General features: G+C 45.9%; 1 protein-coding gene across 14 annotated transcripts in view; it reads right to left on the bottom strand.

The window, feature by feature from the left end:
* Positions 1 to 13,450, bottom strand: part of MRTFB (myocardin related transcription factor B) — a 315,742-nt gene that overhangs the window by 207,299 nt on the left and 94,993 nt on the right. For 5 of the 14 annotated variants that reach the window (XM_024984789.2, XM_024984788.2, XM_010819298.4 and 2 more), the window contains exon 1: positions 6,048 to 6,132. The exons of 4 other annotated variants lie outside the window; for them this stretch is intronic. The gene's annotated coding sequence lies outside the window, so the exon portion shown is untranslated. Of the gene's footprint in view, positions 1 to 6,003; positions 6,133 to 13,450 lie in introns of those variants that run through there. 5 more of the 14 variants (XM_024984787.2, XM_024984786.2, XM_010819297.4 and 2 more) reach the window with 2 other exon arrangements.

Raw genomic sequence — 13,450 nt, 5'->3', positions numbered from 1 at the left:
ATTTGCATCACAAAGGTCTATTTTATAAATTCCTAGAAATTGTTAAAAAAATTCAAAAGAAAAATGTGCAAAGGGCATGAACAAATAGTTCATAGAAAAGAAACAGCCTTAAAAAGAATACATTTGAATCAGTTCTAATGAGGTGGATGAAACTGGAGCCTATTATACAGAGTGAAGTAAGCCAGAAAGAAAAACACCAATACAGTATACTAACGCATATATATGGAATTTAGAAAGATAGTAACAATAACCCTGTATGCGAGACAGCAAAAGAGACAGAGATGTATAGAACAGTCTTTTGGACTCTGTGGGAGAGGGCGAGGGTGGGATGATTGGGAGAATGGCATTGAAACATGTATAATATCATATGTGAAACGAATCACCAGTCCAGGTTCGATGCAGGATACAGGATGCTCGGGGTTGGTGCACTGGGATGACCCAGAGGGATGGTAAGGGGAGGGAGGTGGGAGGGGGGTTCAGGATGGGGAACACGTGTACACCCGTGGCGGATGCATGTTGATGTATGGCAAAACCAATACAATATTGTAAAGTAAAAAAAGAAAGAAAGAGCCTTTAAGCATGTGAAAAGATGCTCAGCCTCCTTCATGATCAAAGTAATGCACATTAAAACCACAATGAGTTACTTTCCACCTTATTGGATTGATACGAATCCAAAGGCTGGTAAATCAGCCTATTACAAAAGGCTGTGGAGACAGATACCTGCAAGGGTTCAAAATGGTACAACCCTGAAGGTGGGCAGCATTTATCAAAATGTATAAACGCACTGCTCACGGACCCAGCAATCCCACTTCCGGAAAGGTATCCCACAGATACACTTCACATATATGAACTGACGTGTGCACAACGTTATTCACCACAGGCTGTGACTGGAAGACTGGGAAACATTCAACTATCCATCAATGGGGGTTAACTTCAATAAACTATGGCACAGGCCACACAACAGTATATCCTGCATCTGTTAATAAATGTTTTCTATATACTAGTGTGGAAAGATGCTAAAGGTACACTACTGAAAAAAAAAAAAAAAAAAAACAGGGTCAGAATAATTTACGTAGCATCCTACATATAAAAGGAGTGGGTATATACAGTATACTGGTATTTGCTTGTATCTACACAAAGAAACAACAGACATCTATGGGAAACAAATAGAAAACATTCTCTAAGGCTGGAGACAGCATGTTAAACCAAAACAATACTGGAAATTAGACTCCTCAAAATAGATTTTTTTAGTTTTTGAATCACATGAACATTTTATATATACAAAAAGAATTTTAAAGTGTTAAAAATGTACTTCATAGGAGAAAGAGAAAGAAAACTACTTATCACCTAGAGTCAAAATCCAACACACATTAAAAGGGAATGTTTTCCCAAATTAGGAGTTTGAGATTAACAGATACACACTTTTATACATAAGATAAACAACAAGGGCCTACTGTATAGCACAGGGAACCATATTCAATATCTTATAATAACCTAAAATGGAAAAGAATCTGAAAAAGAATACATATGTGTGGGTGTGTATATATATATATGTATGTATGTATAACTGAATCACTTTGCTGTACACCTGAAACTAACACAACATTGTAAAACACTACATTTCAATTTAAAAAATAATAAATAAAAATAAAATAATTTTTCTATGAATTAGATGTTAACAAGCAAATTTAGTGTGACCATCACTAAAAATCACACAAGACAATTTTTAAGTTTTTCTTTAATCAAGCTAAAGCACATTTTAGTAATCTCTAAAAGCACTATTTGGAGGACAAGAAATCAGAAAAAAGAATAGAAAAAGTACAACGAGGATGCTTTCGCCTAGTGGTTCTCAAAGTATGGTCCCTGGGCCAGCAGCATCAGCATTATCTGAGAACCTGTTAAAAGTGCAAATTCTCAAACCCCAGTCCAGACCCACTGAATTAGAAACTCTGGGAGTGGTAGGGAGCAGTTCTGGTGATAAGCACCCCAGTCTGAGAGTCAGTGATCTGGCCAAGTGCTCGATATACATCTTCATGCATCACTTGAGGAGAATCTTATTAAAAAGCAGATTCTGGTTCAGTAGTCTGGGGTGAGCCCCAGAGCTGGCATTTCAAACAAGCTCCAGGAGGCTGCGAGTGTGCAGCTGGTTGAGGGAGCATACTTACAAAGAAAAGCTCAAATCCACCTGGAAGAAGGTATGCAGTCTTCAGTGGTTGAGTTTCCTATGAAACCTGCCCTCAGTAGGGTCCTTACACAGATTTCTAGGCTGGGGGACACCACGTAGCCTCCCATATAAATTCTGTCTTTAACACAGAATAAATACACTCAGTGAAAAAAGTCAAAGTTGCTCAGTCGTGTCCGACTTCTTTGCAAGCCCACAGATTGTAGCCAGTCATCCTCCTCTGTTCGTGGAATTCTCCAGGCATGAATACTGGAGTGGGTTGCCATTCCCTGTTCCAGGGGATCTTCCTGACCCAGGGATTGAACCCAGGTCTCCTGCACTGCACACAGATTCTTTACCATCTGAGCCACTATATCTTATTAAAATAACAGTGAATTGTTGAAATTCAACTTAAGGATGTCTCATTTGAGACAACTTTCATTTATAAGTGGACGTAGGAATCTTTCAGAATGGGGGAAGAAAAAAGAAGGCACGTTCATACATCCACCTGGTTATACTGTCTGATTACCTTTACTTCAAACATTAGCCACACCATTTTCTCTCCATGAAAAATGATCAAGCAGTTTGTTTCCTTATAAACATATTTTCAGATGGTTCTTATACTTACAAACACTAATTCTCCATTTGCTTTACATGGGGGAGAAATGTTTATAGGAATCTTCCAAGTAAAGAATTCTAATTTAGATGGAAGAACCTGGAACTGGTATGTATCTGCATTTTGCAAGTCATTCTTTGGACAAAGGTTTTGGTGTTAAACATGAATCAAAGTGCTGACATTTCCGCATATCCCTACCTCACTGCATCTAGGACACCATCATTTCCATACACACTATTATTCAGTGTAACACTAAGAACAAAAGCTGCCAATGAAGCCCTGACATGTCAATTTAAGACAAGAGTCTATCTCAGACATGCATCTTAAAAATCAATGAAATGGCTTAATTATAAATCTCAGAGATATGTACATAATAAATTATGCATTTTCATCTATAGAAGCATGGATTTTTGTTCACTCAACAATTTGTCCCCATACCTAAAACTGAAAAGTTCCAACACGCACATAATATGACTTGGTTCATTTTTGTACAGGAGTATTTTTTTAAAAGGTAGTGATTAAAAAAGACAAAAAAGGAGTGACCTATTTTTACCCTGAAACATAATACTGCTTGTGCAAAGTAATAAAAAGTAATCATTCTTAATTTGGATAATTTTCCCATCTGGAAGGATTCAATGTATCTATCTCTAGGCAATTTAAAATACATCCTTCTATTCTGACAACAACCTTACATGTTTGTTTCCATAGCACCTTTCAAAAGTAACAAGCAAATGAACAACAAACATCTTCCAGCAAAGAAGTCAGTTTATCTATCCAACAGAAAGGAAAAATAAACTTCCTGTGTGGATTTAACAAAAGTTGAAGAAATTCATCTTGTTACACTATAGCTGTATAAGAGCTGGAGTTGAACTATCTTAACTCAATTTGCATTTTCCCCATGGCAGTAAGACTAACTCAGTTTCAAATGAAATCAGAATTTCTAACGAATCCTATCAGGAGCACAGAGGACAATGTAACTATAGTTCATTTTAATTTTCACTCTTGTTCAATATGTATTGGCCAAATTCTCTAACATGGATATTAGTAAGCAGAAAGAAAGAATGGCTTCCCCGATGGCTCAACAGTAAAGAATCCGCTTGCAATGCAGGAGCCGCAAGAGACACGGGTTGGATCCCTGGGTGGGGAAGATCCCCTGGAACAGGGCACGGCTACCCACTCCAGTATTCTTGCCTGCAGAATCCCATGGACAAAGGAGCCTGGCGGGCTACAGTCCATATTGTCACAAAGAGTCGGATATGACTGAAGCGACTTAGCACACATGCAGAAAGAACAGGGGAAAAAATGTTCCCAACAAAAACTGTCAGTTAAATTCTGCCCTCTTCCCTGCTATAACTGAGTTTACAATTTAGAGTCACTCTCAATGGAGCTAGACCTTGAGACATGTGAGGTCCTCTGACATGCTTAGTTACCAAAGTGACTGGGGTACACCACTAGCATTTACAGCTTGGGAGCCAAGATGCTCCAACTTCTCACAATGCATGGGCTAGATCCACATAATGAAGATTTATCCTGGTCCTGAGACTGTTCAATGACCAGCCAGATTAATCACCTTAACTGGCCTTACTTCAGAACATAATACTAAATACTTTACAAGAAATTATGGAAAAACCCTAGGAATTTAAGAGAAGGTAGCTAAAGCAAGTTAAGACTGAATGACTAGGGTCTGAAAATTAGTGACTATTTCCACACACCAAGCATTAACTCAACATACAATTGCAGTGTCACGACACTGAGCTTATCTACCCTATGTGAGATACTGCCACCGAATCAAACAAAAACCCTTCAATCTAGCTAATATTTTATTATCAGAGAGAAGCAGTAGGAATCCAGCATGTTGCCTCAAAGCAGCAGTACTTCAAAGCTTGCGGCACAAAAGATGCCCTACAATGTTGTTTGAAGTCTGGCATTCACGGAAGGGCTATATTAGTATTATTTCTATGTTGACTGAGATCGTCTGTACTTTGTCTTGTCCTGTTACTCCTAACTCAATCTAGGCGTGAATCTTCATAATCCTAAATAAGTTACTCCAATACTTAAGGTGTCCTCCACTCCCGTGTCTACCTAGACCTCTAATCTTTCCTTTCCTTGTATGAAATAGCTACTGACATTTTTACCTCTCTTCAACCCAAGCTTATTTACTAGAAACAGGTAGGAGCACTCCAGTCTGCAGCACAGCAGTAACGTGCTAGACGTGATGTGGCAATGCATGTCATGTATTGTTCTTTTATTTCTAACATTTAAATCGGAGCATCACAGTGGTTTTCAATTACGTACGTAGGTAGCTTTTTCGTCTGATGAATTTCATTGGAGCTGTAAAGGGGGCTTTACAAACAGTTGCTGCAAAGGGGAGGGGCCTTGGTTCTGACAAAGTTGAGCACTACCGCTCCAAAGACTGGAATCACGTGCCGAACAAAAAAACAAAAAAGTTTCCTTTGCTTAAAGCAAGCCCTGGGCTCCAATATTCCACTTCCATTCGATCGGACATCCTATCCCAGACACACACTGCTGCTTTTAAGCCCACTTCTGCCCTCACACAGGGCCAAAGAAAAGTTTTTGTCCATTTCGGAAACAGGGACCCTTTCGGGAAGCTGACAAAGGCCGAGGACTCTCCTCCAAGAAACTGCTGTGCCATGCTGCATTCAATTAGGAGGAGAGAGGGCCCCCCCCAGACACACCCTCTGCAGCTCAATCGGAACCTGAGAATTCGAGCCCTAAAACCCCGCGAGTGGGGGCGGGGAGAAGGATGGGAGGCAAGGACGGGGCGGGGCGCTGGAGTCGCCGTGCCCGGGTGTGAACCCCGACTCCACCGCGTCCCAGCGGCGTGACCCTGGGCAGGGCGCTTCACCTCTGCGTGCAGCCCCGAGCGGAACCGCTTAAGTGCCGGCAGACGATTAAGGCTCACTGAAGGGTGTTGCCGCGCCCGGCAGCGCCGCGTCCTCCCGCGCCAACGCGCCGCCGGGGGAAACTGAGGCGCGCCCCGCGGTCGCACCCGCGAGCGGACGCGGGCTACGAGGGGACTGGCCCGGCCGCCCCGCGGCCCCGGCCCGGCCGCCCCGCCCCGCCGCGCCCGCTCCGGTCCCGGGACAGCGCGGACCGGGCGACTCCGCTGCAGCCGCGGGGCCGACGGAGGTGGCCGCCCAGAACGCGGGCCGCCCGCCCGCCCGGCCGGATCCCCCGCCTGGCCCTCGGTCTCCGCCGCTCTCACCCGCTCCTCAGCCCAAACGGCAGCCGCCGCCGCCCGCAGCTCACCTCCCGGGCCGCCGCCGCCGCTGCCGCTGCCGCCGCCGCCGCCGCCGCCGCGCGCGATCTCGCGAGACTTCGCTCCCCCCGGTGCTCCCCCGCCCTCCCCGCGCCGCGCGCGGACCCCGGCCTGGAAACTGCTGGACTCCTTCCTGGGGAGCGGCCCCGTCGCCTCCGGGTTAAGTCTAGGCGGGCTCGCGTCCTGGTCCCTGCGTCCGTCCCGCCCACCTCCGTGAAGGTGAAGGGTTAAATGCCAGGTGCGGGTCGGCCTCCTCCTCACCTGGCCGGCCGGGTGCGCGTGCGCATGCGCGCGCCCCGGGCCCTGGACCTTCGAGCCTTTGCAAAAGCTCTGACCAGAGTGACAACAGTGATCCCTGCAGCCAGTGTTGGAATGCGTCCTGGGTACGGAGTACTTTTAAAACTTCCTGGGTCCTCACAAGTTCCACCATGAAGTGGGTATTATCATGCTCTCCTTTCTAGAGGCGATAAAACGGAGGCTTGGCCAGGTTAAGAACTACCTCTGGGTCACGCAGCTAGGAGTGGGCATCCGGGGTTGTCTGTTACTCAAACCAAAGCCCTGATTTCCCGCCTCCATGACGATCCCCAGGCCCTGTCCCTGTTCCTTCTTCCGCTGAGGGCGCCAAATCTCAGCCCTTCTTTACTTCCCTCCCACGGTTCAAGCTCTCCTAGGAGGGCAGTTGCTACAGTCCCTCTGGTTTTATAAAGCTGCAGTCAGGAAAATGCTTCTCTCTCATTACCCAAACTTCCTAAGGCCTCCCTGTGCCAGACCGTGTCTCCTCTTTAGACTGGTGGCGTTTTGATGATAGCACGGTAGGATGGGACACAAGACATAGAACCAGAATGTATTTACATGGATGTTAGGGGGCTCCGAGAAAGGTGTGACTTCTTCCTGGGATAAAATCTTAACCTTATATAATTGTTTCTAAAAAAAGACGGGCTAGCAATTATTGAGGGCATTTCAAGGTCACTACCAATATTCTTCTGAATCAGATCATAAGAAAATGGAGACTCAAGGAGATGAAGAAATTGGCTCAAGTCTCCACTGTAAGATGAGGTTTGAACCTGAATCTTAGTCCAGAACCCAGTACTGCCTCGCACTAAAGTCCCATGAACTAGCAAGTCTGGGCCAACAAGCTGCTGTAAAATCGAAAGCCTTGGAGGTTCTAGCTATTCCTTCACCTTGCATGAGGGTCTGCAGGGGCTTGCCCAGCCCACCTGACAGTCAAATCTATCTCAGCAAACGCTGGCCTGCCCACCCTGCAAGCCTGCCCAGTCCCTCTGAAAATAACACTGCTTCCTGCTTATATGCAGAGTACATCATGAGAAACGCTGGGCTGGAGGAAGCACAAGCTGGAATCACGATTGCTGGGAGAAATATCAATAACCTCAGATATGCAGATAACACCACCCTTACGGCAGAAAGTGAAGAGGAACTAAAAAGCCTCTTGATGAAAGTGAAAGAGGAGAGTGAAAAAGTTGGCTTAAAGCTCAACATTCAGAAAACTAAGATCATGGCATCCGGTCCCATCACTTAATGGCAAATAGATGGGGAAACAGTGGAAACAGTGTCAGACTTTATTTTTGGGGGCTCCAAAATCACTGCAGATGGTGACTGCAGCCATGAAATTAAAAGATGCTTACTTCTTGGAAGGAAAGTTGTGACCAACCTAGATAGCGTATTAAAAAGCAGAGATATTACTTCGCCCACAAAGGTCCGTCTAGTCAAGGCTATGGTTTTTCCAGTGGTCATGTATGGATGTGAGAGTTGGACTGTGAAGAAAGCTGAGTGCCAAAGAATTGATGCTTTTGAACTGTGGTGTTGGAAGACTCTTGAGAGTCCCTTGGACTGCAAGGCGATCCAACCAGTCCATCCTAAAGGAGATCAGTCCTGGGTGTTCTTTGGAAAGACTGATGCTGAAGCTGAAACTCCAGTACTTTGGCCACCTCATGTGAAGAGTTGACTCATTGGAAAAGACTCTGATGCTGGGAGGGATTGGGGGCAGGAGGAGAAGGGGACAACGGAGGATGAGATGGCTGGATGGCATCACTGACGCGATGCACATGAGTTTGAGTGAACTCCGGGAGTTGGTGATAGACAGGGAGGCCTGGCGTGCTGTGATTCATGGGGTCGCAAAGAGTTGGACACGAATGAGCGACTGAACTGAACTGAACTGCAGGCCAGAGGTTATAGATACCCTCCAGGTTCAAACATCACCAAATCCACCTGATGAATGAAATGAATGAAAGAGAGGAAGGGAAATCACAGACCATGGGCAGTGACAAGTTACCAAGCACTGTACCAGGTGCTGTCCATTCATTAGGTAATTTCCACTGGGAGGGAGTTATGTGTTCCCATTTTGCAGATAAGGAAACAAGGGCCTAAGGGTACATACAGGTGCTAAGTGGGAGGGCTGGGGTTCCCACCAAGTCAGTCTATCCCAGGCCAATAAACTTTGGCCTCAGTGACCAACAAGTTTCTCTCCAGACTCAAAAGCCTGTATCTTCATACAGCTGAAAAGTTAGATATCTCCTAAGATCAAGACTCCAATCTCAGATACCATTTATATAAAATAAAGATGTAAATAGGCTGTTGGGAATATGCACCCAGTTAATATATGTGAAGCATGTGCAAAAAGTGCCTTAAGCACTCAGTAAATTATAGCTATTATTACATTGGTAGGCTGTTTATTTTATTCTTTCCCCATCTCCCAATATAAATTCCAAATCAATTTGGAGGATATGGCCTTATCTGCTCAGCCATGGGAATAAAATTAGTTTCTAACACACCTGAAACAATCCACTGCTTTTTAGTGGATGAAATTACCCCCACCCTTCCTCCTGATGGTGGAAAGAGACCCGAAGACTCTCCTGGAGCTTTGATGTGCTCTCCCCTCCCAGTTTCCTGGGTGACTGGCAACCTGTTTTATAAAAGCCTCCCCTTATACAGGAAAAGCCACCCAAATATTTTTAAGTTGTTAGCAAAATAAAAAAAGAAATGTTTAAGCTGAAACTTGGTAAGAGAATTTTGTGAGGTTGGGGGTTAATATAAGTACTATGATGTCATGAGGAAAGTTTGTATAGGAATTGAAGCTGCCACCACCCTCAGCCACAGTACCCTAGGTTAGGTTTCTACCCTGATACAAGACACGTCACAGGTTCCCATCAATGACAACAGCTCAGCTCACCCCGAACTGATCCTCAAAGGGCAGGGATGGATGTAACAGGATCCGTGGAGGGCATTACAGATGGACCAAAAAATTCTGGGTGATTCTAAAATATTTACACCTCTAAGGGTTTAACCTGTGGTTTCCAGAAAGCACTATTAAAACGTTTTTGATTCAAGAGTAACTTTATAAATGCCCATAATGGGATTTGTTTCATGCTCATTCACTCAATAAAAACGTAAGCACTTAAGTGCCAATTACTGTGTTAGTAGCTGTGAGCAAGACACAGTCCAGGTTCTCATCACATTGATGGCCTAGAGGGAAGAGGGATGTTAATTTAATAACGGAACCAATAAATGTTGAAATATTATGTGATAAATAGAATGAAAAAGAAGAGCAAATGACCGGGGGGCGGGGGTGGGGGGAAAGCCTCAATGGAAGGGTAGGAAAGAACTTGAATTTGAGTTCTGGAGGGTGCATTAGCATGAACTAGGCAAAGAGGAAAGAAGAGAACAAGGAATAGGAGATAGGGATGGCTCAGCAAGGAATAGAAGAGGGTGGGAAACTGGGAGATTAGGGTGGACTGGGGCCATATGAAGTATCTCAGGGACTTCACTGGCGGTCCAGTAGCTAAGACTCCATGCTCCCAATGCAGGGGCCCTGGGTTCGATCTCTGGTCAGAGAACTAGATCCTTCGTGGCACAACTAAGAGACATGCTGCAACTAGAGATTCCGCATGCCCCAACAAAGGCCCAGCACAGCCAAATAAATGAATATATATATATATATATTTTTTTTTAAAAAGGCATCTCAGGCAGGTACATACTCTGAGCACATGGGGACAGTGGAGAGAAGAGAACCCAACTGGAGATGAGAGCGTGTCATGGACAATGCCATTGGTTTCCACATACCCATCCTTCCCCATTGGGCAATCCAAGCTCATTACCTCCAGCCAATCTGTATTTGAGGAAATCTCACATCATATGAATACATCCCACCACCGGAGTGTAGAAATCAGGATGCAAATATCCTGCTTCCCTCGCAAGCAGGACAAGGGGTATGACACAGGCTCTGCTGGCCAGAGGTATCATGTGAAGCTGAGCCTCATTTCTGTTGATGTGACTGGTGGCCAAAGTGACTGGCTTTGGGGTGGCAGTTGCAGGGCCGAGCTCCCAATGGAGAAGCCACATGAGAGCTGATGGCAGTGGTGGTCGTGGTGACGGCAAATTCAGGCGGGCTCACGGGTTGCTGATTGGGCCAGGCATGCAGTGTGGTTTGGGGCATTTTTCCTAGAAGCTTAGCCTCAATTTCTTTCCTCCAGCCCTCCCAATGATTCTGTGGGAGACCTAACATCCTTTATTACATTCCCCTTTCTGCTTAAATCAGTCAGCATTTCCACCAAGAACGCTGACCTCTCACAGCCCGAAGCTGGCTGGAGCCAATGAGACTTGGAGAGAGACTCGCTGGGGCCGTGGTGAGAGGAACCTTCTCTGTTGGAAGAAAGAGCCCCAGGAAACCAGCTCGATCTTGATAGCATTCCTTAGGCAGGTTGGCAGGGAGTCCATCGGACCCATTCATGTAGTCACCTATGTCTTAGAATGTATGGCCATTTGGAATCTATGGCTGGTTTACCCACAACAGAAGCGAGAGCTGGGGAAGTGGTTAATTGAGAATAAAGGAGTCATAGGAACAGTCTCCGTGGTGTTGTCAGGAGATTGACCTTCACTACCTTCATTGGTAATGACGACCTTCATTTGACCTTCATTAGACCTCCCAAGATCTAAGGGAAACAAAATGACCTAATGTTAACTGTCCAGTCCTCTACAAAAGCTCTTTTTAGTAACAGGTCAAAAGGTATATAATAAGATGTCTTGGGCATGTGGGTCTCTTCTGGTTGTCTGTGCCAGAAGCTGTCTCTGTTACTTTCTGACTTTAAATAAAACTGTTAAACTGCTGAAAAGACCCAAGCTACTGTGTTCCTTTGATCCCAGAGTGAATTCTTCCCTTTGAAGATCACGAACCTGTAGCCGACACTCCCTGCCTGGCTTGGAATCTCAGTTGCCATCAAGGGTTTCCACAACTGAGGGATACGATAAGGTCTGCTTGGCACAGCAGAGAAACCAAAAGATCTGGATCCTTGACTACATCACCAAGCTGCTAGACTGATATCAGACCTGTAAGGCCCTGGACATCTCCTTCTCTGTGCTAATGGTGCTCATCACAGTTGGGTCCAACTCTTTGCAACCCCATGGACTGTAGCCCACCAGGTTCTTCTGTCCGTGGAATTTCCCAGGCAAGAATACTGAAACCGGTTGCCATTTCCTACTCCAGGGGATCTTCCCAATCCTGGTATAGAAACTGCAGCTCCTGCGTTGGTGGGCAGATTCTTTACCACTGAGCCACCTGGGTAAGCCCCTCCCTGAGCTAATGCATGATGTCAAATCAACCTGAGTTGGCTTCTCTGTGAATGCAGCCCAAACATTCACAATGATGCAGGAAGAAAGAAGCAACTTATGGAGAATAGCGGAGAAGGCAATGGCACCCCACTCCAGTACTCTTGCCTGGAAAATCCCATGGATGGAGGAGCCTGGTAGGCTGCAGTCCATGGGGTCGCTAAGAGTCGAACACGACTGAGCGACTTCACTTTCACTTTTCACTTTCATGCATTGGAGAAGGAAATGGCAACCCACTCCAGTATTCTTGCCTGGAGATTCCCAGGGACGAGGGAGCCTGGTGGGCTGCTGTCTATGGGGTCGCCCAGAGTTGGACAGGACTGAAGCGACTTAGCAGCAGGAGCATGGAGAATAGACATGCATCTTTTCTGGGTCTGTCAGGAACCACCCAAATCCAGGGAACCTTTGTCTACCAGCCTCCTTCACCCGCACCCAATATCAGTCCCACTCAGGCGAGCCCTGAGTGAGAGTGAGTAAAAGTCGCTCAGAAGTGTCTGACTCTTTGCGACCCAGTGGACTATACAGTCCATGGAATTCTCCACGCCAGAATACTGGAGTGGGTAGCTGTTCCCTTCTACAGGGGATCTTCCCAACACAGGGATCGAACCCAGGTCTCCCACATTGCAGGCAGATTCTTTACTAGCTGAGCCACCAACCTGGCCCCAAACACTTCATTCCAGGAAACACATTCTTACATTGCCCTTCCCAGCCTTGGACTGTCTCTCTGAAGGGCACCAAGTGGTTCTGTCACTTGCCCAGCTCACACATCTGGTAAGTGGCAGAGCTGAAGGTCTGGAGGCAAGCCAGATCCCAGACTTTTAACCACTATGTTTAATGCCATACCCCATCCAGTCTCATTCCATTAAAAAAAAAAAAAGAGTGTGGCCTTGAGCCAGGAAAAAAAAAAAAAACAAAACAGATGAAGAGCTCAAGTTCAGCTCCATATTTGCTGTATGGCCTTGAGCAAGCTTCTTAATACTTACTTTCAGATGTAAATGAAGTTAATGATGCCAGCCTCATAGAATCTGGCAGTCATCTGTATGACTCACCCACGACCTCTGGCTCCCCACCTTCTGGGCACACAATGGAACCCACTTCCTGGACCCCTGGGTTGGAGTCACATGAGTAGTCCCAGCCAAAGAATGTGAATGGCAGGAATATGTGTCACTTCTGGCATGGTGTTCTGTTGAGCAGAGCCCCCAGCCTGTCCATCATGGACACATGATGTGAGCAAAAACCAAACTATTATTGTTGGCAGTTGAAAAGACCCTGATACTGGGAAAGATTGAGGGCAGGAGGAGAAGGGGATAACCGAGGATGACATGGTTGGATGGCATCACCGACACAATGGACATGGGTTTGGGTGGACTCTGGGAGTTGGTGATGGACAGGGAGGCCTGGCGTGCTGTGGTTCATGGGGTCGCAAAGAGTCGGACACGACTGAGCGACTGAACTGAACTGAACTGATGTTTGTCAAAGCACATACTAGCCTATACTGATCGATACATACAGTACAGTCATTTTCTCATTTGCTCAAGAAACACTTCTCTGTTGTGGTTCAAACCCCAAATGGACAAGATAGAAAGCATAGGCAGCAGTCCTGAAGGTTCTAGTGCAATACATCTGAGAGGGGGCCCAGTCCTCTGCTTTTATCCCCCCAGTGATTCTGATGCCCTGGCAAGTCTGAGACCCTTGCGTTACTATTGCCCCACCGTATGATAGTAGAGTAGGGCAGGGTCCTCACCCTTGAGGGCCACACAGACTAGAGATGACA

Source organism: Bos taurus, chromosome 25, assembly GCF_002263795.3.
Source record: "Bos taurus isolate L1 Dominette 01449 registration number 42190680 breed Hereford chromosome 25, ARS-UCD2.0, whole genome shotgun sequence".
Classification (NCBI taxonomy): domain Eukaryota; kingdom Metazoa; phylum Chordata; class Mammalia; order Artiodactyla; family Bovidae; genus Bos; species Bos taurus.
Note: the sequence above shows the minus strand (reverse complement) of the source record. Positions and strands in the feature narration are given on the sequence as shown.